Genomic DNA, 22,231 nt, shown 5'->3' with positions numbered 1-22,231 from the left:
CTTCCTTGGTACTTATTGGCTACTGGTGATGGACGCCTTCTTGAAGTTTCCGTTTGTTGTTAGATGTCCGTCACCCACCACTGCGGTGGCGATGCTGGCTTTGTCCAAAATCTTTGCGCTAGAAGGTCTTCCATCCACAACACAATCATCACGGACAATGGCCCTCAGTTCTCTTCGCAGGCCTTCCATGATTTTTGTACTGGACAAGGGATTCATCACGTTACAGCACCTCCCTTCCATCCGCAATCGAATGGGGAGGTCGGGCGCCTTGTCCGCACTTTCAAATGCTAGATGAAAAAATTCCTTTGTGATTTTTCCACAGATGACGCTCTGCTGCAATTTCTGAGTTCTTATCGCTTCACGCCTCTGGGTGATCGCAGCCCTGCTGAACTCTTGCATGGCCGCCAACCGCACACTCTACTGCAACTGCTTCACCCTGTCAGGCTTTGTGCTGTGTCCCCTAGTGCGGGAAAATACTCGGTGGGCGCCGACGTGTGGGCACGAGGGTATGGATCTCGCCCTGAATGGATTCCAGGGGTGGTCAAGGCTCTTCACGGCCGCCGGCTTTGTGAAATCCATACGGGCGACGGCACGGTTGTTCGCCATTACGACAAGATGCGCCCACAAGTGGAGGCCACGCCGGTGCCACCGCCCCATCCTTCACCTCCACCAGCCCGAGAAGCCAGTCCTGTTGCTGCTGCCGATCTACCATCTGTGTTGATGCAGCCGATGTCGCTGCCGCTTCCGAGTATGCCGGAACCGGCCCCAGTCGCGACGCCGCCTTCTCTGGGACCCATCTCGCTGGAGCACACTCCCAGGTCCATGACACCTATGGATGCTGCTCCAGAGTTTTCACCCATCATCTCATCCAGGAGGCACGTTCCACGCACGAGCTTCCGTCCTGGACATTTTTGACCATACTCTCGTGTCTCTCCGCGGGATCTCCTCGGGGCCTCACAAGAGGCCATGGATATCTCCGCGCTGTCCATGTCTCCAAGGAAGTGAGTGTTTTTTTTTTTCAAGGGGGGAAAAGTGTTGTGATAGTGCCATGACATTTAACAGTGCTGCCACGACAGTCTGCGCAAAACGGCGAAAGAGGCGCTCCGAAAATCGGCTGAGCGCGGGAGCGCCACCTAGCTACGAACGGCGCCGGCCGCATGTCACGGCACGGCAGTCGAATACGAGAGACTGAGTTGTAATCATGTGATCAGCTATTGTTTCTAAGAGAGAGTGTTGAATATCCACGCAATTATTGTGATTAAAGGTTGTAACAGATTTGTACAAATCTTAGGATGATGTTGGTAAGTATGACTCAAATAAAGATCTTAAATATCTTCCTGTATGGAAATGCCCTTCAAAAATTGTTGCTAAGTGGGTATATCTATGTTAAATTAGTATAGGAAGTAAACAATGATAAGTTATGACCTTTAATACAATTGCCATGAATTTATGTGACAAGGTGATGCTAAATGTCAAGGGTCATTCTTAAAATTGTTTATATGCCGTACTAAGGTACTTGCTAAAATTAATTTTACATTCTGCTGAATTAATTTTTGAGGGTTTCATACTTTATTGTTGCAAAAATTGTTAATGGAAATCTTAGTATCAACAAATTTAACAACTCAGATCTTTCAGATTTGCGCTTTTGAGAGGTTTCACAATAAAACTTCTTAAATTTGTTAAGTCAATGCTAAACTCAAGTTAAATGCACTGAGTTTGCAAAGAAACTATGTTAAGTACCCACTGATGAATTTACCATTTTAAACATTGTAAACATGTTAAAAACCAATGATTTATCTAAATAAAACAATCACATTGAACATAATAGAAATATCTTACTAGAGATTTTATTGAAAATTTACTGCACAATTTCTCAAAAGAATGAACTTGTCTCTTAGCACTTTTTACATTGGAGGTCTTCATTTCTTGTGCACTTTGAAAGTTGCTTTCCATTAGAATGTTTCAATCAGGGCACTAGCACTAACCAGCATCCTTGATGGCTGACTAGAGGGGTAAGGATATCACATAGAACAAAGCAGGAATTATATCAAAGCTAGTGATGGCTGACTAGTGGGGTAAGGATATCACAAAGAACAAAGCAGGAATTATATCAAAGCTAGTGAGTTCTAATAATCCAAATTCCTGGGTGTTCAGACAGAAGGTAAGCTGTCCTGGAAAGACCAGGTTCAGGATCTTGTTCAAAGACTGAATGCTGTTACATGTATCATTAGAACAGTATATGCAATAAGTAACAGTCCAATAAGAAAATAAGCCTATTTTGCTTATCTTCAATCGCTTATGACATTTGGCATTATTTTGTGGGGCAACTCTTCACATTCACCAAGGGAATTTTTGGCTCATGCAGAATCTGCTCCACTCTGGACACTAATATGAAAAAACTATAATTGGTAACAGTCACTGATAATAATTAACAGCCTGCAAGCAGAGACATACAGACTCAGTTTTTATTGCTGCCCAATTACAGTGCTGTCAGCTATGGATAGCAGCATCTGTATAAATAATAACATTTTGACTATGGGAGAGTAATTTTTTGATACAAAATGGGAAGGTAAATTTCAACATATTTCATTATAGACATTATCAAAAGTTGTTTACTCAACACTTTTATGTCTTTTATGTAACATGATCCTACAAGTAAGAATAGGTACAAGTGTGGCGTGGATTTGTTCTATGAGATTCGTACTGATTCCAGCCACATGGACAAAATATTTAATCGCATATGAGGTCCACAGTAACGAAAATTATAAGTAGAGATAGCAGAAGGGTGACTGCAATACAAACCTCGTTTTCTTGTTGTAGCAAATATTTCATGTCAATTTACACATATAGGATAACTATATTTTTCAGGAACTAATGATTTATTGTTTTTGTGCATAGTTAAAAATGAGTGGTATACTCATACAAAAACTGGATCAGAGATGAGGAAGACCAGAAAGGAATTGGAACCAGGATGCAGAATAAAAGGTTTTTACAAAAATTAAGAAGACCTCTGAAGAATCTCTCTGTAAAGGAAAGTACATTTCTCATACTCATTCATGCACAGATGCTTGCATCAGTTTCAGTTACCTTTATGGTACAGAAAATAGACAGGTTTTTCCATGTAAAATCTCATCTTTCTGTTTGTCCAACGTAATGGAATGCTAGGCTCATTGGTGACAGCCCAGATAAACTTGTGCCACTAGGAAAGGGAGTATTTGGGGTGAGGATTGCAAAGACAATGACAAATCAGCATCTCTTCGCATCAGCTGAAGCAATTTCTGCCAAACTTAGTACATGCATGATTACAGAAAGTACTGGGACAGTAATACACCGATACAATCCCTATGGCTGACAGTTGGAATGAAATGAGGAGTCACAAAAGCATAACTCAAGAAAGCCTGGAGCAGTTTCTACCAAATTTTGTGAACACTCTGTGGTGAAGCAAGCTGGGATAATTTTAATTTCCCTCTTGTTTTGCCATCTGACTCCTTAAATTCATGTTTTCATGTTTAACTAATTACCATCAACTTATGTGAATGTAATCTGCATTTTCATAAAAGAGAAAGATTGCCCCTCAGTTTTAAAGAGTTTAACATCAGATCTGATTTTGTGCTTAGTTTTATGTGTGTAATTGATTTTCTAATTTGTTTCAACTATGCCTTGTTAGTACCGTATCTTTTGCTATAGGGTGATAACTGTTTCATAATTTAAAGTCTACTGTTGACATATAAAAAAATATAAATTCTGTACTAATTATGAACATTTGGAGGAACAAATGCTAGTAATCTTAAAGTATGTATTTGGCTCAATTTGAAAACATGTTAGCAAAGCCAGCCCTTAATTAATTTAAAAGTAATTAACAGTTTTGTCAAAAGTATTGTTTGCATAATGATGTTAATTTAAGCATTTAAACAAATAATTCAGCTAAACTCGTGTGGTAGAAGAAACTGTTAAAAGGATGGAATCTTTTGATGTATTCAGTTGATTTCATGAGTCAAGTTTTAATTATAATTTCTGTAAATTAAAATTCAAACAATGTGTAGTTTCAGCACCTATTATTTTAATGACATACAGGTTTTGGTCATGAGACAGTTTATGGCCGAGTTTCAGTGGAGCAACCTGTGCAGGTTAGAACAATAACAATGCTTCAAATTAACTGTGGAATAAGTGTTAAACAATTAGGCTGTGTAAAAGCAGTGACAGTGTCTACATACCTGATTATTCTTTAAGATCTGTGAACTTTGTGGTTAGGCTTTAGAAACTATTGTAGCAGTATGTGGATGTTCCCCTGCAAACAATTAATGAGGCTTATGGAAAGTTAAACAGTAGTGCACTGGCTATATAAATGTGTAAATGGGGGGGAGGGGGGGGAGGTGAAAACAGAAAGTAAAAGACCACAATGCAACTGTGCATCTGTTGGCTGCATTATTTACAGTAGTCAGTGTCCAAATTACAGCCCCCTAAATCAGCAAAATGGCTCTATCCAAACTTGGTGTGAGGTAACTGTGGTGCATTAGATGACAGTGGTGAATGATGGCTGTGGAGATGTGTATGAGTGAACAGGTGTGCCAAAGTTGAACAAGTTACTGCACAGATGAGCCTAGAGGCTGCCAACATTGTCTCCTCAATGTCCATGCAGTGAAATTGCTGCATATGGGCCTCCACGTACTTTGTTCATGCACTGGCTCTCATCAGTGACAAAGGGTGGAATTTGCACAAAAACACCACAAATGGACATCCACTAAGTTGTGACAGTGGCCTTTTCAGATTTATCATATTTTATGCTCCGTTGGATAGATTGTTGTTGGAGTGTACAATGTGAAACACCTGAATGCTAACACACTGCAACAGTTACGGATTAGGGAATGTTTTAATGGCATTTCCCAGGCGACTTGCTATTCTAGAAGGCACAATGGATCAATTGAAGTATGCATCCATCCTTGGGGACCATGTCCACCCCTACATGCAGATCATTTCTTCTCAGCATGATGATATCTATGTTCATTGTAAATAAGTACTATAGTAGTTCTATTACATGTTTATTACCTTATACATAAAAAACCTTTGTTATTTTAAATTCAGTGCATTACCATATTTACTCGAAGCTAAGCCGCACTCGAATCTAAGCCACACCTGAAAAATGAGACTCAAAATCAAGGAAAAATTATTTTCCCGAAACCAAGCCGCACCTCGAATTTGAGACTTGAAATTCAAGATGAGAGAAAAGTCTTAGACCCCACTTCCAAATGGAAACAAAGTTGGTCCATTGTAACATGAGACACAATTTAGGTCGAATGGATGAAGATACAGCTACAGTAGTTTGGTTCCAGTCGTAAGCTTAACAGTTAAGATTTATAAAGTAGCCATTGCTATGTATCAGGTGCTCCATCCATATTTATACGGGTACCCTTCCTTTTTCACGTGCTTCGTCTGGTTTGAATCAATTGCTTATTGTACTTTGATCTGATAAATGCCATTCTCTTTGTTATAGGTGTTTAAGCCACTCTAGGCTGAAACTGCATTATTGTACTGTGTCATGCATTGTTTGTCGCATTCTGATAATGAGTGTTCACGACCTGTAGCTACTCGCAGCATGGCTCGCTTTTGTGCGCACTACCACCGCTTACAATAAAAAAGGAGAGGGATTGTCTCATAAGTGAAACAAAGGCAAGAGAGTGCTATTTGTTGTTACTTACACTGCTGCTTTCTTTCATAATGATCAACAAGAACTAAATAATATACTGCATATGGTAGAAGATGTTCTGAACGAGAGTTTAGCGAAAAATTTTCTCCGTTTGAAAATCTTTGCAAACGGCTCTTTAGTCATCTTAGATTTAAAAATCTAGTCAGTTGCCGTGCTTCATTTCTGACTATCACTATTAGCCATAAGAATAATACGAATATAAACATGACATGATATGTATATTCTTCCGTGTTTGCTGTTGTCTCACTCCAGTTTCGTAGTTTATTAGGCAGACAGGATTTAAATGAGATAGCAGCAAACACGAAAGAATACACGGCATTATGTTTTCATTCTTGTACCTTTTCTTTTAATTTATTTGCTGATGCAGAGGTTTTGGTGCCAGTATTTATCTTTGTGCCTGGAAAGCATGCCTGTGTAGCGCTCATATATTCGACGGCAGAAGTTAGTTGCGGCGGCACGTACCAACATTTTTCAGAACCTCCACTTACTTTGCACTCGATTCTAAGCCACAGGTGTTTTTGTTTACAAAAACCGGAAAAAAAAGTGCGGCTTAGATTCGAGTAAATAGGGTAGTGTTCGTAAAATGATCCTTTCTTGTAATGTTCATTAAAAGAAAATGACAATCATTCCACTTGGGATCTGTGGTATGGTACATTAGCTTATTTGTTTGAGTTGTAAATATTTGTTATGTATTATTCTTTTTCTGACATGTTCTACATCCTGGAGGACCTCCTCACTACGGATCAATTGGAATGAAAGTAAATCTAATCTAATCTATTGAAACAGCTCACAGTGAACATGTATGGTTTGAAGAGCACCAGGATGATTTATTATATTCCTCTGGTCATCAAATTCCTTGGTTTAAACCCAATTGCGAATATACATCTGCATATACACCAATACTTCGCGAGCCACCTGACGGTGTGTGGCAGAGGGTACCTTGAGTACCTCTGTCGGTTCCCCCTTCTATTCCATTCTCGTATTGTTCATGGGAAGAAAGATTGTTGGTATGCCTCTGTGTGGGCTCTGATTTTATCCTCATGGTCTCTTTGTGAGATAGATGTAGGAGGGAGCAATATACTGCTTGACTCCTCGGTGAAGGTAGGTTCTTGAAGCTTCAACAAAAGCTCGTACCGAGCTACTGAGCATCTCTCTTGCAGAGTCTTCCACTGGAGTTTATCTATCATCTCCATAATGCTTTCACAATTACTAAATGATCCTATAACGAAGCATGCTGCTCTCTGCTGGATCTTCTCTATCTCTTGTATCAGCCCTATCTGGTATGGATCCCACACCAGTGAGCAGTATCCAAGCAGTGAGCAAACAAGTGTACTGTAACCTGCATCCTTTGTTTTCACATTGCTTCCTTAGGATTCTAATTTCCTAATGCCTACTCCCAGATAATTTATGGAAATAACTGCTTCCAGTTGCTGACCTGCTATATTGTAGCTAAATGATAAAGGATCTTTCTTTCTATATATTTGCAGCACATTACACTTGTATACACTGAGATTCAATTGCCATTCCCTGCATCATGTGTAAATTCATTGCAGATTCTCCTGGATTTCAGTACAATTTTCCATTGTTACAACCTCTCAATATACTTCAGCATCATCCGCAAAAAGCCTCAGTGAACTTCTGATGTTATCCACAAGATCATTTATATATATTGTGAATAGTAATGGTCTTACGACACTCCCCTGCAGCACACCTGAAATCAGTCTTACTGTGGAAGACTTCTCTCCATTGAGAATGACATGCTGCATTCTGTTATCTAGGAGCTCTTCAATCCAATCACACAATAGGCCTGATAGTCCATATGCTCTTACTTTGTTCATTAAACAACTGTGGGGAACTGTATCAAATGCCGTGTGGGACACAAGAAACACGGCATCTACCTGGGAACCTGTGTCTACGGCCCTCTGAGTCTCGTGAACGAACAGCGTGAGCTGCGTTTCACACGATCGTCTTTTTTGAATCATCATCATCATCATTTAAGACTGATTACGCCTTTCAGCGTTCAGTCTGGAGCATAGTCCCCTTATAAAATTCCTCCACGATCCCCTATTCAGTGCTAACATTGGTGCCTGTTCTGATGTTAAACCTATTACTTCAAAATCATTCTTAACTGAATCCAGGTGCCTTCTCCTTGGTCTGCCCTTACTCCTCCTACCCTCTACTGCTGAACCCATGAGTCTCTTGGGTAACCTTGCTTCTCCCATGCGTGTAACATGACCCCACCATCTAAGCCTGTTCGCCCTGACTGCTACATCTATAGAGTTCATTCCCAGTTTTTCTTTGATTTCCTCATTGTGGACACCCTCCTGCCATTGTTCCCATCTACTAGTACCTGCAATCATCCTAGCTACTTTCATATCTGTAACCTCAACCTTGTTGATAAGGCAACCTGAATCCACCCAGCTTTCGCTCCCATACAACAAAATTGGTCAAAAGATTGAACAGTGCACAGATAACTTAGTCTTGGTACTGACTTCCTTCTTGCAGAAGAGAGTAGATCGTAGCTGGGCGCTCACTGCATTAGCTTTGCTACACCTCACTTCCAGTTCTTTCACTATGTTGCCATCCTGTGAGAATATGCATCCTATGTACTTGAAACCGTCCACCTGTTCTAACTTTGTTCCTCCTATTTGGCACTCAATCCGTTTATATTTCTTTCCCACTGACATTACTTTCGTTTTGGGAATGCTAACCTTCATACCATACTCCTTACATTTCAGATCTAGCTCTGAAATATTACTTTGCTAACTTTCAATTGAATCTCCCATCACAACTAAGTCATCCGCATATGCAAGACTGCTTATTTTGTGTTCACATATCTTAATCTCACCCGGCGAGTCTATTGTTTTCAACATATGATCCATAAATAATATGAACAACACTGGTGACAGGCTGCAGCCTTGTCTTACCCCTGAAACTACTCTGAACCATGAACTCAATTTACCGTCACCTCTCACTACTGCCTGACTATCCATGTAAAGACCTTTAATTGCTTGCAAAAGTTTGCCTCCTATTCCATAATCTCGTAGAACAGACAATAGCTTCCTCCTAGGAACCCGGTCATATGCCTTTTCTAGATCTATAAAGCATAGATACAATTCCCTGTTCCACTCATAACACTTCTCCATTATTTGTCGTAAGCTAAAGATCTGGTCCTGATAACCTCTAAGAGGCCTAAACCCACACTGATTTTCATCAAATTGGTCCTCAACTAATACTTGCACTTTCCTTTCAACAATACCTGAGAAGATTTTACCCACAACGCTGATTAAAGAGATACCTCTGTAGTAGTTACAATCTTTCCTGTTTCCATGTTCAAAGATTGGTGTGATTACTGCTTTTGTCCAGTCTGATGGAACCTGTCCCGACTCCCAGGCCATTTCAATTATCCTGTATAGCCATTTAAGACCTGACATTCCACTGTATTTGATGAGTTCCGACTTAATTTCATCCACCCCCGCTGCTTTATTGCAGTGCAATCTATTGACCATTTTCTCCACTTCCTCAAATGTGATCCTATTTCCGTCATCATTCCTATCCCATTCTACCTCGAAATCTGAAACATTACTGGTTGTATTTTCACCTACATTGAGCAACTCTTCAAAATATTCCCTCCATCTGTCCAAGGCATCCACAGGATTCACCAGCAGTTTTCCTGACCTGTCCAAAATACTTGTCATTTCCTTCTTACCTCCCTTTCGAAGACCGCTAATTACACTCCAGAATGGTTTTCCAGCAGCTTGACCCATAATCTCCAAGCTGTTTCCAAAGTCTTCCCAAGATATCTTCTTGGATTCTGCAATTATCTGTTTGGCTTTGTTTCTTTCTTCAACATAACTTTCTCTGTCTCCCTGAGATCTAGTATGTAGCCATTTTAGATACGCCTTCTTTTTCCTTTTACAAGCTGCCTTGACTGTGTCATTCCACCAAGCTCTTTGCATCTTCCTGCTTTTACACACTACTGTTCCAAGACATTTTTTAGCCACTTCTAGTACTGTGTCCCTGTACCTTGTCCATTCCTTTTCCAATGACTGTAATTGACTACATTCAACTACCTGGTACCTTTCTGAGATCGCTGTTATGTACTTGTGCCTGATTTCCTTATCCTGAAGTTTCTCCACTCTTATCCTCCTACATATGGACCTGACCACCTGCACTTTTGGCCTCACAATCCCAATTTCACTGCAGATTAAATAATGATCAGTGTCATCAAAGAATCCCCTGAATACACGTGTGTCCCTCACAGCCTTCCTGAATTCCTGATCTGTTATTATATAGTCAATGACAGATCTGGTTCCCCTGCCTTCCGAAGTATACCGGTGAATGTTCTTATGTTTAAAAAAGGAGTTTGTGATTACTGAGCCCATACTGGCACAGAAATCCAAGAGTTGTTTCCCGTTCCTGTTGGCCTCCATATCCTCTCCAAATTTACCCATAACTTTTTCATACCCCTCTGTTCGATTTTCAATCCTGGCGTTAAAATCACACATGAGCAGAACACTGTCCTTGTCCTTTACTCTAACAACTACATCACTGAGTGCCTCATAAAAACTATCCATCTTATCTTGATCTGTCCCTTCACAATGCAAATATACTGACACAATCCTAATTTTCTTGCTAGACACTGTCAAATCTATCCACATTAGTTGTTCATTTACATACCTTATTGCAACTACGCTGGGTTCCATTTCTTCTCTGATGTAAAGCCCTACACCCCATTGTGCTATTCCTACTTTGACTCCTGACAGGTAGACCTTGTATTCTCCCACTTCCTCTTCTTTCTCACCCCTTACCCGAATGTCACTAACAGCTAAAACGTCCAGCCCCATCTTACTTGCAGCCTCTGCCAGCTCTACCTTCTTCCCAGAGTAGCCCCCATTGATATTAATAGCTTCTCATCTCATTACCATATGTTTGCCAAGTCGTATCTTAGGAGTCCCTGGTTTGTCAGTTAGAGGTGGGACTCCGTCACCTCCAAAGGTCGGAGGCATTTTGCTCTGATTGTTGCCAGCATCATATTTAAAGTACCAGGGAAGCAGGTTGCTAGCCTTACTTGCCCTGAGTCCCATTGGGTATTACCGCTAACGGTTGAGGGACTAACCGGTGGATTTGGTAGTCTTTGCCATATGAGCACAAAGGTGACCACGACTCAGAATATGTCCGAGATGCCCTGCCTTATTCCAAAGTAACTGGTATCCCAACTGTCGGGACCACTTACTTGGCCACTCATACATTGCCTGTGGTTCATGAACTAGGAGATGACTACAGGAACCCACACCATGAACTGAAACCCATGCTTATTCTTACAGAGTAGATTTCCAGTCTCCAGAAAAGTCATTATACTTGAATATAATATGTATTCCAAAATTCTACAACTAATTGACGTTAGAGATATAGGTCTATAGTTCTGCACATCTGTTCGATGTCCCTTTTTGAAAATGGGGATGACCTGTGCCCTTTTCCAATATTATGGAATGCTATGCTCTTCTAGAGACCTACAGTGCACCGCAGCAAGAAGGGGGGTAAGTTCCTTCACGTACTAGGTAAAATCGAATTGGTATCCCATGAGATCCAGTGGCCTTTCCTCTTTTGAGTAATTTTAATTCTTTTTCTATCCCTCTGTCATCTATTTTGATATCTACCATTTGGTCATCTGCGCGACAATCTAGAGAAGGAACTACAGTGCAGTCTTCCTCTGTGAAACAGCTTTGGAAAAAGACATTTAGTATTTCGGCCTTTAGTCTGTCATCCTCTGTTTCAGTACCATTTTAGTCACAGAGTGTCTGGGCATATTGTTTTGATCCACCTACCACTTTGACTTAAGACCAAAATTTCTTATAATTTTCTGCCAAATCAGTATGTAGAACTTTAGTTTCGAATTCGTTGAATGCCTCTCAAATAGTCCTCCTCACAATACATTTCACTTCTTGTAATTTTTGTTTGTCTGCAAGGCTTTGGCTATGTTTATGTTTGCTGTGAAGTTCCCTTTGCTTCTGTAGCAGTTTTCTAACTCGTTTGTTGTACCACGGTGGCTCTTTTCCACCTCTTATGGTCTTGCTTGGCATATACTCATCTAATGCATATTCTACGATGGTTTTGAACATTGTCCACTAATCCTCAACACTATCTGTACTTGAGGAAAAACTTTTGTGTTGAGCCGTCAAGTACTATGAAATCTGCTTTTTGTCACTTTTGCTAAACAGAAAAATCTTCCTACCTCTTTTAATATTTCTATTTACGGCTGAAATCACTTATGCTGTAACCACTTTATAATCGCTGATTCCCTGTTCTGCGTTAACTGTATTAAATAGTTTGGGTCTCTTTTTCACCAGAATCTGTGGGATCGCCTTGATTGGGCTGTTTGTACCATGGGTCCTCAATCAAAAAACCTAGTGCAGTTGACAACAGTACTGGACTTGTCATGGGTTCATATTCCTTTCAGAATCTTCCAGACCTCATTGACAATCTTCCAATATGTCTGACAGTGATCCACACTACAAAATTTGGTTATTCAGCATTTTGAGAGGTGGTCACATTAATATGACTGGACAGCACATTTATCTCTTAAGGAAATATGTTGAAAATAATACTTTTTTTTCAAAACAACAGTTTAGTTCATGGAATCAATATGAGAAATAAGACTAACCTTCACAAAGATTTGAAGTCATTTACTTTGCCCTTGAAAGGTGTCCATTATACAGAAACACATAGTATCAATAACTTGTCAACACTTGTAAAAAGATTATCTTAGTTCAGTTTAAGTGGAGCCTATAGGATTTAGTGGTGGCCAACTTCTTCTACTTTACTGACAAATTTCTTAGTAGAACCAACTGATATGTGTATATTATTAATTATATTATGGCCTGTTGAGGGGATATGCTACGACAGAGCCCAATTGTCCACAGTATTTTGTGGCTAAGTTGTCTTCAAGGAGTAAGTACCATTTCTTCTCATGGATTATGCTGTTACGTTACTCAGCTACTGTATTTTGTTCTGGAGTGAGAGGTACTGTCCTCTGATGTTGGCTCTTCCTTCATTCATAACATTCATTAGCATCTTAGTTACAAACTGCTTTCAGAGCACAAGCTATGAATCCTGTTTTCGGATTGGTATTCACGAACCTTCATCAATTTTTCAGTTATTTTTGATACCTGGTTATTATTTATTTGTGTATCATTGGTTAGAATTAGAAAGTATCCTTCTCTTCTAATTGGCATCATATCCATTGGTTGACACAGATCTAAATGAACTAATTCAAGGATTCTCTTAGCTTGAGATGTAGACAATTTCAAAGGAAGTCTAGTCCACTTACCTTCCAACTGTATTTCACTGTAGTTTATTAAAAGCTTTCGTATTCATAACACCTTTGACAACAATGTTATGTAGTTTCCATTGTGTCAGAGTATAGATGTGCCAGCCTCTTATGCCATATATTAGTGTCACTTGAAAATGACTCTGACATTGCTTCAATCATCAGTTCAATCTGTTCATTCCATTAATAACATATTAAATTGGCAGCCATATTCTCCACTGAGTCATGATTGTATAAATAACAATTGGACTTTTTTGAATGAATTTAACACATGAGAATTGTGTAACATACATTCATATGCTCTGTTTCCTAACCTGTTATAACAGCTTACCTGATTCTGGTGCCACACAGAATGCTCCTTTTGGCAGTGGTTTATTGTTGGACTAAGATCTTCTCCAACAGCTCTGCACTAAACACCTGTGTTTATTCCAGTTTAACATCTTTCCATTTGGGAATGTAATTTATTATTCACATGATCCCTCCTTTTAGCCTGAAGAGCCACATTATCAGATGCAATTTACATCAAATGCCATCATTTACTTCTTTAGGATTTTTTTCTTAGTTAAATACCTTGTGAGGAAGTAATACATTCATGGTTTACTTCAAAACTTTAGTCATTCAAATTGCTGGATGTAGAAATAATCTTTGCTACACTCACATCAATATAAAAGCAGATTTGTAGAAGGGTTTTCAGTGAGCCTTTTCTTCTTGATAATACAGAGTCTTTGTAGACAGCATGTATCATGCTTCTTTGGTGATGTTTGTTATTCTTGACATGCACATAGAGCAATAGATGAATGAAATTATCTTCGCTGATGTGGTACACATCTTTGTGTCATCAACATATCTTCCAACACATCCTCATAATTATTTGTGTTCATGTACATCTTCACAATGAACTGCCATGTACTGTAATTCTCTCTTCCCAAAAGTTTCTGTCTCTAATGACCTTATTCCTTCTTTCATTTACATTTGTTGATTGTTTGCAAGAGTTTTGAGGTAAGCCATCATATCTTAAGTCTGTATTAGAACTATAAAGTTTCAATGATAAACACATTTTTAGTTCAAGCAATCCATGCCACTTTAATTAATAAGAGTATTAAGACTTAGTCACTGATATTGTGAGATCACATCCTGTGACATGGAATAATTTCAGTTTGATTAATATAATTTATTAATGCTTTATGCATTGGAAAAATATAAAATGAACATTTTAAGTATAGAATGTACCACATATTGGGTATATATAGCAAGAAACATGACTTTGTGAAGTTAAAAATTCTCAAGGCATAGATTCTAACTCCCAACAGTCCTTATTACAATTATGTGTATAGTCTAGTTCATACTATTTTGAAATACTCTTCCTGATATTTAATTAATGTATCAACATTCAGAGAATTGCCACTAATAACTTTACCAAATATATCTGTATTTTTTCTTTCACTGATTTGCAGTAGCATGCATTTGTCAAAGTTTAAAGTTAGTTACAATTCATTACAACATGCATATTTTTTGTTACTACCTCTGAATTTTACCTCATTTATATATTGAAACGATACTTTCTTATAGACAATATCAATACTAACATCTTATCATCTTTCTGAACTCAACATATCATATTGCTTATTATGGAGGGATGCTGATTCACTTTTTCAAGGGAGAAAATGAGAAGATATGATATGCAATATGTAAATAAAAAAAAAAATCGCTGCGCGGACTGGCCGTGCACTTTGAGTCGCCATGTTCCTCAGGCATGGGTGTGTGTGTGTTGTTCATATGTAAGTTAGTTTTAAGTAGTGTGTAGGTCTAAGGACCAATGACCTCAGCAGTTTGGTCCCTTAGGAATTCACACACACACACACACACACACACACACACACACACACACACACACACACACACACACACACACACACACCAACATCTTAGCCCTCATGTACAATGGTAGAACATGTAGAACTTTACATAATAATGAACATAATTTCACATTATTATAAATTTCTTTGCTAAAGAGTATTGTACTCATACACAAGAGATAAACTGAATAAGGTTTCACCATTTAAACAGATTAGTATTGTATGCAGTAGGATAGAGGCTCCAGTCTCCATCCAGCCATCCTCATTTAGGTATTCTACTGTTTTCCTAAATTACTTCAGGAAAATATGGGAAAGTTCCTGCTATAAGGCCATGGCTGACTATCTGTCAGATCCTTGTCAAATTAAATGTGCAAGTATGTCCTTAAACTGTAATATCACAACATGTTTAAAATCCTTGTAAAAGTGACCCACGGATGATTAAAACTACTACTACTACTAATACTAGTAGTATTAGAGCTATGATGGCCTTTGTGTCAATTAACTAAGAACATGAGCATTCTTATTTTATTCCAGAAGATGTTAAACAAAAGGAAACTGACTGCTGCTATTACAAATAGTCTTCTGTGAACATTATGCTTTAATAATTTTGTCAGTACCCAATGGGGTGAAACAATTTCTAGCCAGCTGACTGATAACACATGACCCTTCCATTGGATTTCCGTTCATTATGCATGTTTTGAATTTTTTGTGATTCTCAAGTGCTTAGGGTAAGCATTATAATGACAGAAAGTTTAACTGTACGCATGGTCACTTGGATAGCTGAAGGGCGGCAAAGCTTGATCCATTTGAATTCTTCCGTACAGCACTAGATTTCCTGAACTCCAGAAATGGGACCTTGACCTGCAACATGTTCTCACATCTTGCTACCCTCTGCCTCAATCTCCATTAGTCTTCCCTCTCAACACATTTTCTTACCCATTTGTGTTAGAATTTTTACAAACACGGTGATTCAGAAAAACGGTTACATTCTGAGATGGTACATCAGGCACACAACAAGAATCAGTAACCACATGGGAACCAGGCTAGGCCATCGAGGGTTACTGAATGGAATTGCAGTTATTAAGTTGCATGTAACAAATGCACAGCCAGTACAGGAAATGCTCTATGTTTTGTCCAGATGCATTGACACATCGGACATTGATGCTGCATTGAATGGTGCACCCTTTCAAAGATATCTGTTAAGATATCTGTTATATCTAGAAGAAATCCTGCTGCTGCAACAGTCCTGTCCACTAGGTCCTCTAGAAATGTAACAGATGTTTCATACACCCACAGGAAAAAATCTGTTGGTGACAGATCAGGTGATGATGATGGCGATGCAACTGGCTCACCCCAACCAGTCCAGTGGCCAGGAAAGGCTGCTTCCAGATGTGCCCTCACTTGTCTGGTGAAATGCACAGGGGGTCTGTCGTCCTGAAATGCTGTGATGACTAGGCATGGGATCATCATTCAACATGTCTGGTAGAACCTCTCAAAGGAATATGAGATATGTACAATGAACATGTCAGTCCAGGAGAATATATAGACCAATTAAACAGTCACCAATGATGCCAACCCACACATTAAGGGTAAATTTGTGTTATAAGGCATGGGTACTTGTAACATTTGGGGTCATATTGACCCATATATGCGGGTTATGAACATTCAGTCACACCCTTGAGTGAGAGTGCAGCCTCATCGATGAAGAGGAGACTCACTGTGAAGCTTCGGTCTGCAGCAGATTCCTGCAGAAACCACTGCACAAATCCCATGGACTTGTTATAATCCCCCAGTTTCAATGCCTGAAAACATTGTGAATGGCAATAGACGCAGTCCTTAATCATGTGCAGCGCACCAAATGGAGTTTTGGGGGATATCAATGGTGTGGTATACACCTCATACACTTGGTGGTGGCATCCACTGCACCCTTCTGAGAATGTATCTTCTGCAACAACTACCTGTGCTGTTTGTTGGAAACCAGCATCTGGCTTGTGCAGATGGAACAAGCTGGTTTTGCACAGTCAGCAATGCAGGATGGTGAATAATGTGTGGTGCAGCATCTTTCTATTTTGACATTTCACACAATACAATCACACGGCTTCTCGTCCATTGCAGTTGGCTGTGCCATACCTCAAATGCATCTCAGGCATTTCATGGTGTGTGTAGCTAGCCATGTTGCTCCCAAGGCTTCCATGGCATGAATGGTGATGATCTCCATGCGCTCAGTCCATGTTTGTGTAGCAATGTCCTCGTGTGATTGTAGGTCTCTTTTGTGGTGTTTGGGATCCCCAGTTCCTATTAAATTACAGATCCTTGTTGTATGCCTGATGTGCCACATCAGTTTGTAAATGGTTTTCAGAATCACCCTATATTTTTGTTTCTCAAAAGTGCCTCTTTTTCTTATTCATTGTACAGGATGTTACAAAAAGAATAGATGTATTTTGACTGCATATATTTGTCAAACTGTAAAACATAAGTTATGAAACTCGGGACACGTATTAATGGAATGTTTAGATCACATTTGTTCAACAAGTCCTCCACCAGCGACATGAACAATATCACATCAGCACTCAAATTCCTCCAATACACAGGTAAGCTTGTTCATCATCAATGGTGCTATGGCAATATGTATCCAGTTCTTCTGCTTTCTGTGGTAGTGTTGGTGAAAACACAACATCCATCATGAACCCCCACAGGAGGAAGTAACACAATGTCAAATCCAGTGACTGTAGAGGCCAGCTGAGAAGTGCTAAGTTGCCAGTGTTTGATGACCACTTCAACATCATGATAGAGTTTCATTCAGATATTCACACTCTTTGCAATTCCAGTAAGGGGGTGCCACATATTGTTAAAAATGAAGTTGTTCTCATTCATGTCAACAATGTTTCCATCAAAGAAGAATGGGCTGTAAACAGTTTAGTGGGATTATTACTCAAAACACATTAACTGTAGGTGAGTCTTGTATAATGTTCAATATATGAATTCTACAGACTCAAAATTCAAAAGTTGTGCTTGTTTACTTTCCCACTAAGGTGAAAAGTCACTTCATCACTGAACATAATGTATTGTGCATCTGAGCTATCTTTGTCAATAGCAATCTGAAGCTCATTAGAAAATGCCACATATTTGTGGTTATGATAATGATGTAGAAGCTGTAACAGCTCTAACTTGTACAGATTTCAATGAACTGACATCTCATAATACACCAAACAGTCGTCGTAGACAATTGTGACTCCTGGTTGCCACAAGAAATTGATTGGAAAGAGATTTGAATTCATCAGAAACATAAGTGCAGCCAGGACTCTCTCCTTTACATACACATCTTTTGTCTACAAACTGTTGATACTACCTGCAAATGTTCCATTGATTCAGAGGATCAGTTTGGTACCTCAACCTGAAATATCTTTGTACTGCAATCATAGAATTACACTTCACAAACTCAAAAACAGAAAATTATTTTTGCTGTGGAATAGATATTTTCCAACAATTGATAATAACCAAACAAACAGAAGAAAACTGATATCTAGCATCAAGGAATATAAACCAGACAATGTATTCGTTCCTCCAATAACTAACATGTGATGAAACAATTGATAGTTTTGACAATGTAATACTTTGTGATACATATATTCTTTTTGAAACATCCTGTATTTTGATCATATCACTCTTTCCAATAATAATTTTCTAATCTTCTACTACATAGAAACTTACTTGTCACTTTTAGCCTCCTTTCTACAATTTTTTAACTGAATTGTCAGAATACTTGCTGTCTTTCGCTTCCTACGTCCTCTGACAGCTTTTCTGTCTTTTTGCTTTCTCATATGGTGTGGTTTCCCATTAGTATGTGTTCAGAGAGGAAGCTTAGTGTCTTCCACCCTCTACAACTGTTTTTTCTGTGAAGATGAAACATGTCATACCAATTTTGGTACTTGTCACAAGCTTCTCATATTGGCAAGTAAATTTTCAGTGGTATTTATATTATTGTGAGCACCAAATACAGAAACATTTTGTCATAGGAATCAAACTTGCATCTTATTGTGCTATTCATTTTATAGTCCAACTAAGAAAAAATGTTTGTGATTGGGAATGTTTCCCTCTCAGTCAAAATATTTATCTGACATCTATACCTACATCACTCCTCTTTCAATCTTCACACTTCGAATCACTACCAGGCAGTGGCATTTTCATACTAGTAGATGCTATGCTTTCCACAATCAGAGTATTTGTTTGTATCACAATTGCCTTTCATTCATTTATTTGCCATATTCTGTAGATCACAAGAAGAAGAGGACTCTTTAGGGATGTCAAATGAGTCAAGGTACACATTAATAAAAGACAAGGAAATAACAATGATTTATACCATATTAAAAATAAAAAATCATGATACTTCTTTATGATGTTCGTACTTATGCAAGTTAAATTTAATGGAGTGAATTATATAGAAAGCTGCTACTTAGAAAACAGCTGCTGCTTCCTCAGTTTTACTGAAAATCTGCTGTTTACCACCCTCAGGCTGTTCGATATTGACCTTTTTTTTTTTTTTTTTTTTTTTTTTACTGGTATCCTTCAAAGAACATAATTGTCTTCTTCCTTAGGCACAGAGTCTGGTTTGCAATATATTACCACTTGTCATGCAGTTTTACAAGGAATACTACTATTTGCCAAGTAAGTAAGTGAACTTTTCAATCTTTTAATGCAGATATTCAGATAATATGAAGAAAGAATGACTAATGAGGCATGTTTTTAACACTCTTTTTAATTGATAGGAATTCCCACATTTTTGTGCTATGTTAGACAGGACCTTCCCAAATATCATTGCATTGAAGTACATAACTCCACTCTGAACTAGAAAAGGAGACAAAAGCACACAAAAATGTTTTATGTCTTGTATTGTAATTGATTAATTAATTTGTGAGCAATAAACATTTTACAGGAGTAAATAAACATGGAAGTGAGTGTAATAATTCCAGGAGCCTCAAAAAATATATGTAGATTGTACTTTAAATAATATTCTTATGACACACTTCTTATACATAAATACTTTATTTACTTTAGGTGCTTTTCCACAGAAGATCTTTCCATAAGAAAAAAGAGAGTAAAAATAAGCAAAATGACCCAACAGTTTTTTCTTGATACTTCTAAGTGCAAAACAGTGTTTCTTGCTTGGTTTATGTATGCTGTATATCCTTTGACCTAAGGAACTAGGTAATTTTTTTAATTAATCCCTGTCATTTGCTCTAACCCCTACCTCTTTTTAGGCAAATGAAAGAAACACTGTTTCTAACAGCCATTCATTTTAAGACTTTCTGTGCATGCCTGTCTCTCCTACTGACCAGTAAACAGAACTACGGTTCAGTTTTGGTAATCATTTTTCTTATGGCCTACCATCAAGCATATTCTTAGAATATTGATCTGGTAATACTTACATGACTCTTTAAATAAATAGCTGGCTTTAGAAAGCATTTTTCTACCCAATATCCTGTGAACCTTGGGCAAAGGGCAACAGACAGATTACATATTCCCAAATTTCTGGAAAACATTTGACACAGTGTTCCACTGCAGACTGTTAATAAAGGTATGAGCATGTGAAATAGATTTCAAGATATGTGAGTGGCCTGAAGACTTCGTAAGTAATACACTCCTGGAAATTGAAATAAGAACACCGTGAATTCATTGTCCCAGGAAGGGGAAACTTTATTGACACATTCCTGGGGTCAGATACATCACATGATCACACTGACAGAACCACAGGCACATAGATAGACACAGGCAACAGAGCATGCACAATGTTGGCACTAGTACAGTGTATATCCACCTTTCGCAGCAATGCAGGCTGCTATTTTCCCATGGAGACGATCGTAGAGATGCTGGATGTAGTCCTGTGGAACGGCTTGCCATGCCATTTCCACCTGGCACCTCAGTTGGACCAGCGTTCGTGCTGGACGTGCAGACCGCGTGAGACAACGCTTCATCCAGTCCCAAACATGCTCAATGGGGGACAGATCTGGAGATCTTGCTGGCCAGGGTAGTTGACTTACACCTTCTAGAGCACGTTGGGTGGCATGGGATACATGCGGATGTGCATTGTCCTGTTGGAACAGCAAGTTCCCTTGCCGGTCTAGGTATGGTAGAACGATGGGTTCAATGACGGTTTGGATGTACCGTGCACTATTCAGTGTCCCCTTGACGATCACCAGAGGTGTACGGCCAGTGTAGGAGATTGCTCCCCACACCATGATGCCGGGTGTTGGCCCTGTGTGCCTCGGTCGTATGCAGTCCTGATTGTGGCGCTCACCTGCACGGCGCCAAACACGCATACGACCATCATTCGCACCAAGGCAGAAGCGACTCTCATCGCTGAAGACGACACGTCTCCATTCGTCCCTCCATTCATGCCTGTCGCGACACCACTCGAGGCGGGCTGTACGATGTTGGGGCGTGAGCGGAAGATGGCCTAACGGTGTGCGGGACCGTAGCCCAGCTTCATCGAGACACTTGCGAATGGTCCTCGCCGATACTCCAGGAGCAACAGTGTCCCTAATTTTCTGGGAAGTGGCAGTGCGGTCCCCTACGGCACTGCGTAGGATCCTAAGGTCTTGGCGTGCATCCATGCGTTGCTGCGGTCCGGGCCCAGGTCGACAGGCACGTGCACCTTCCGCCGTCCACTGGCGACGACATCGATGTACTGTGGAGACCTCACACCCCACGTGCTGAGCAATTCAGCGGTACGTCCACCCGGCCTCCCGCATGCCCACTATACGCCCTCGCTCAAAGTCCGTCAACTGCACATACTGTTCACGTCCATGCTGTCGCGGCATGCTACCAGTGTTAAAGACTGCGATGGAGCTCCGTATGCCACGGCAAACTGGCTGACACTGACGGCGGCGGTGCACAAATGCTGCGCAGCTAGCGCCATTCGACGGCCAACACCGCGGTTCTTGGTGTGTCCGCTGTGCCGTGCGTGTGATCATTGCTTGTACAGCCCTCTCGTAGTGTCCGGAGCAAGTATGGTGGGTCTGACACACCGGGGTCAATGTGTTCTTTTTTCCATTTCCAGGAGTGTAGAACCCAGTAAATTGTCCTCAATGGTAAGTGTTCATCAGAGACATGAGTATCATCAGGAGTGACCCAAGAAAGACCTTAAGACCAGTCTTATTTTCTATATACATAAATGATCTGATAGACAGAGTGAGTAGCCATCTGCAGTTGTTCGCTGATGTCACAGTTGTGCAGGAAGGTGTCATTGTGAAGTGACTGTAGGAGGATACAACATAACAAACAAAATTTCTTGTTGGTGTGATGAACAGCAGTTTTATCTAAATCTGAAAGATGTAACATAAT

The 22,231-nt window shown here is 39.6% G+C and overlaps 1 protein-coding gene across 3 annotated transcripts in view; it reads right to left on the bottom strand.

The window, feature by feature from the left end:
• LOC126360641 (ionotropic receptor 25a) overlaps window positions 1–22,231 on the bottom strand; it is a 445,688-nt gene that overhangs the window by 155,810 nt on the left and 267,647 nt on the right. The gene's annotated exons all lie outside the window — the stretch shown is intronic.

This window comes from Schistocerca gregaria, chromosome 1, assembly GCF_023897955.1.
Source record: "Schistocerca gregaria isolate iqSchGreg1 chromosome 1, iqSchGreg1.2, whole genome shotgun sequence".
Taxonomy (NCBI): Eukaryota; Metazoa; Arthropoda; class Insecta; order Orthoptera; family Acrididae; genus Schistocerca; species Schistocerca gregaria.
This window is presented reverse-complemented; position numbering and strand designations above follow the sequence as displayed.